The sequence below is a fragment of the Equus quagga genome, unplaced genomic scaffold (assembly GCF_021613505.1).
Source record: "Equus quagga isolate Etosha38 unplaced genomic scaffold, UCLA_HA_Equagga_1.0 HiC_scaffold_11655_RagTag, whole genome shotgun sequence".
NCBI lineage: Eukaryota > Metazoa > Chordata > Mammalia > Perissodactyla > Equidae > Equus > Equus quagga.
Window position 1 is genome coordinate 1 of NW_025792262.1, and position 4456 is coordinate 4456.

The window sequence follows — 4456 nt, forward strand, 5'->3', positions numbered from 1 at the left end:
CTTCCTGCTACAACAACTGTTAAATGATAAATATTAAATTTCATTATACATATCATTTAAGGTTTTCTTGTCTATTCCTGGTGGATGCACTTGAGTGCATTTCATATTTCATAGAATGCACTGTAGTGTCCTAATACTGTATATATTAATTTTTCTTAGTATGGAGATAGCTGCGTATTTAAACTCTGATTGGTTGTTTGACGTACTTACAGTAACTGTAAGTATGTTAGGTAAAAATGTTTAAAAACTATTAATAGCATATTTCCATTATAAGATGGTTTACCTGAATGGCTGGGGTGGTCTTTCACCTATAAAAATGTTTCACTTGACAATTACTTGTTTTCCCACAACGCTTTATGCTATTGACTACTAAAGAAAACCTCAATCTTTTTCACCTATTTATACAAGGATTAAATACAAACTATCAGAATTAAGTAAGCAACTATATAATTCTGTCCACAGTGAAAACCCTGAATAAAACTTTTTTTCAAAAGGCATGTAAGTGGTTTTTGAACTGCAAAATTTCATGTCTCCTGTCAGAGTGAGCATCTGTAATTCCCACGTGTGTGTATACAGACACACACACACCTGTGCACACACACACACACACAAACACACGTACACACACGCACATACACACGTACAAACATTTTCCTAACAAGTAATCTACACAGGCTTGCTGCTGTTTTTGCAGCTGCCAGTCCCTGAATCTGTCATATTATATAACCCAGTGTCTGGTACTCGGAGTTTCTTCGGAGGAGGAGTCTTCAGTGTTCCAGATCTTTCTTCTACCTTGTATTCTAAAGTGCCGTGAGGTACCCCATAAATTCCTTGTGCTTTGGAAGCACTCATTTTTCCACTCATTACCATTGCAATAGCCTCTTCCATTATTTCATGATCATACTGCCGATAACGGCCACGGTTTTTCCTGGGCTGCTTATTATCTTTTCGATCCAATCCATCTTCAGTATTTTCAGAGGTTCCATCAACTGTTCCATTTTTAGAATTAAGACACAAAGGAGAGAGGTCCCCGGGTAGAAAGTAAGAGTCAACACTTGAGTGAGTTACGGGCCCAGAACGTTCTATTTTCTTCTGTTTAGGGAGTATATTTTTCAGTTTTTGGAGAGCTGATGCTTCTAGGACTGGAGAGGTTTTGGAAACTTGATACATAACATCCAGCAGACCAGGACCATCAGGTTGTGGTTTTGAAACAGAACTTACTCGTAGTTGAGGAATTTTTAACTGTACAGTAGGATGTGAAGTTTCATATTGTAGGCTTTCATTTTTTTCTTTATATTGAGCAACCATCTTCTGTAGAGTTAACTGATGGAGGTAACTGGAAGCTGCTGGGAATTTTAATCCTGAGGTTTCAAGTAGATTGAGTTTACTTTTTTCTGTGCGCTCTGCTTGAGCTCTTGCCCACAGGGCTACTTTTTGCAGCACTGCACAAGTTTCTTCACTGTCTTTATATGAGTAACTATCATTGAAATCTCGAGTTTTGTTTTTAAAAGATGCAGGCTTCCCTGCTGGTCAGGCTTCTAAGTGGAGAAGTAAAGTTTTTTGAGGTATGCCTGCTTTATTTATGTCCAGTGCTCCAGACTGAATGTCTTTCAAAGCTTTTGAGAGCAAACCATCTGCAAACTCAGCACTTCTTTCCACATAGTCCTCTCTGTTTCTCTGCAGTCTCCCAGCCATTGAATTTTCAGAAGAAGGATCGCATATGGACGACTCTTCAGATTTTATGCTGGTTTTCTTTGTAGAGAGATCTAACACTCCATCCCCTTGCTGAGTATTTTGTTCTTGCATTCGATTCACAGTGAGGTCTAAGGGGCCTTCCTGTTCTTCCTGAAGGGAGTTTTCTGCTTGATTCATTTGAATACTTTTACATATTAGACTTGGTCCAATTGAACCATTTCTATTCTCTTGAATTTTACCACTTTTTGAAATATACTCAATTGCAAACTGACGTATCATCTTTTTCATTAATTCCTGAGCAACTAGGGGAATGTTAGGATCACAGTTCTGAGGAAGATCTTTCTTTCGAAAGAGTGCATTTAGGTAATTTTCTGCTTGGCATTCAGTCTTTCAGTGTTGGACTGGCCCTGAGATGATAGTTCCTCTGTTGGTGTTGACTGTGAAGAATCAAGAGATGGTAGACAATCCTTCAAATAAACTCAGGTCTCTTCGTAGCCGTGGTCCATAAAGCCCTTCTAAAATACTCTCAAAACCTACACAGTGCATGAGACGGTGGCGCCAAGAGTCGAGTTCCCGCCGGCATCCTCTCCTCTCCTCTCCTCGCCGCCGCGCACCGAGGGCTCCGGCACCGGGCGGCGAGGGCAGCGGCCACTCTCTCTCTTCCCTTGTCCATCCGCGTCCCGCGTCCCGCGCCCTCATTTACATACGAGCGGCGCAGGCACGAGGCAGGGGCGCGAGCCCCGGAGCGCCAAAAACAAATCATTTTAAGAATGAGACCAAGAATAGACTCATTTTGTAATGATCAAAGTTGAGGAGCAGAAAACAACCAGACATGTGCTTTTCCTCAGTGAAGGCGGGAGGAAGCCAGGGGCAGGAGGGCAGTGAATCCCTTTGATACTGGGAGAAAACCAATTCCGAGAGAGCCAATCAGAGGGCACGGGAAGGGGCTGGAAATAAATGTCACCTCGACAAAACCTACCCACTTGTATCAAAGCTTGGCCCTGACTTCAAGGCCTTCATTCACAGCTAAACAGTTTCTGTTTTAATTTTATTAAAGTATACTAACGCATACATTTGTTATGAAAAAGATCAAGTCATACAAAATAATAATGAGGAACAAAAGTTCTCCACAGGCAATTACTTTTCACTTTTTTTTTTATTTCTTCCGGTGACTGCCTCCATATTTATAAATTGAAGGATCTCAATCACTAATTGTTTCATCAATTTTTGACACCGTGGATTCACTTATCTTATGACAGGTGAGGATTTAGATAATTTAAACTATTTCCTCTTAGTATTTTAGTTATTTTATGACAAACCGTATAATTTAAATAAGGTAAGTACTTCAAACATCTGTTTTTTGGATTTTCAACTTTCAAAATTATACATTAGCTCCTCACTCTGTGCGAGATGAAGATACTTACACACCTAACCTCTCACACTTCTTTGCTCCTTCTACTTGCCAACTTCTGTTAGCTATATATTTTCTTTAACATTGTTATAGATTATAATGTACTTATACACTTTAAGTGATCATTTAGGGTAAATAAGAAGCTACAACAATTACTGTATTTGCTCTCTCTAGAACACTTTTCATTATTGCCCTCTTTCCTGGCCACAAAGAACTGGCTTTCAGGCTGACAAGCTTTCTTTAAATTCATGATCACAAACCTTAAGCCGGTCATCCTTTTCCAGGGTTTTAGAAAACTTACTTTTTCGCTCTCCGCGATGACTATTTTGTATGTTCTCTCTTGGCCAATGATTTTCCTTTATACTTCAGAAAAAAGTCACGAGATAGGGAATTTCTCCCACATCCCACCACGAAATGTACAATCCTTCCTACAACTGCATTTATCTTCTGCATCATAGTAAAGAGAAGGAAGTGGCTTTTCTTCTGTTAATTTTCAGTCTTTCCAGCTGTGATCTGGACTTCTATGTCTGCCACCTAGTTAGGGGTTTAGTTGTTTTCCTTATCCCCTCTCTTGACTGCATCATCAATCTCTCCTCAGGCTGGATGGTCTCTTCATCATAAAAAATATTGTAATATCGCTCATCTTAAAAAAACAAAGACAAAACACCACTTTTCTTTACCCCGTAATCCCTCTAGCTGAGCCTATTTCTCTGCTTGCTTTCATAGCAAAACTTCTTGAAAGAGTTCTACGTGGACTCTCTTTTCCTCCTCTTTGATTCATACGTTTTCCTATGAATAACCTCCATATTGCCAAATCTGATAAGAAATGCAAATCAAAATCACAATTGAGATATCACCTCACAAATGTTAGGATGACTATTACCAAAAAACAAAAAATGGCAAGTGTTGGCAAGGATGTGGAGAAATTGGAACCCTTGTACACTGTCGATGGGAATGTAAAATGGTGCAGCCACTATGGAAAACAGTATGGAGGTTCCACAAAAAATTAAAAGTAGGGGCTGGCCCAGTGGGGTAGTGGTTAAGTTCAGCTCTCTCCGCTTCTGCAGCCCAGGTTTGCAGGTTCAGATCCCGGGTGCAGACATACACCGCTTGTCAAGCCATGCTGTGGTAGCAACCCACATATAAAATAGAGGGAGATTGGCACAGACGTTAGTTCAAGGCCACTCTTCCTCAAGCACAAAGGGGAAGATTGGCAGCAGATGTTAGCTTAGGGCCAGTCTTCCTCAAAAAAAAGAAAAATTAAAAATAGAGGCTGGCCTGGTGGTATAGTGGCGAAGTTCATTCGCTCCACTTTGGCGGCTGGGGTTTCATGGGTTCAGATCCCAGGTG

The 4456-nt window shown here is 40.4% G+C and overlaps 1 pseudogene; it reads right to left on the reverse strand.

The window, feature by feature from the left end:
• Positions 1 to 6: 6 nt before the first annotated feature.
• LOC124231907 (ligand-dependent nuclear receptor corepressor-like protein) lies at positions 7 to 4048 on the reverse strand (annotated as a pseudogene).
• Between the last annotated feature and the right edge of the window lie 408 nt (positions 4049 to 4456).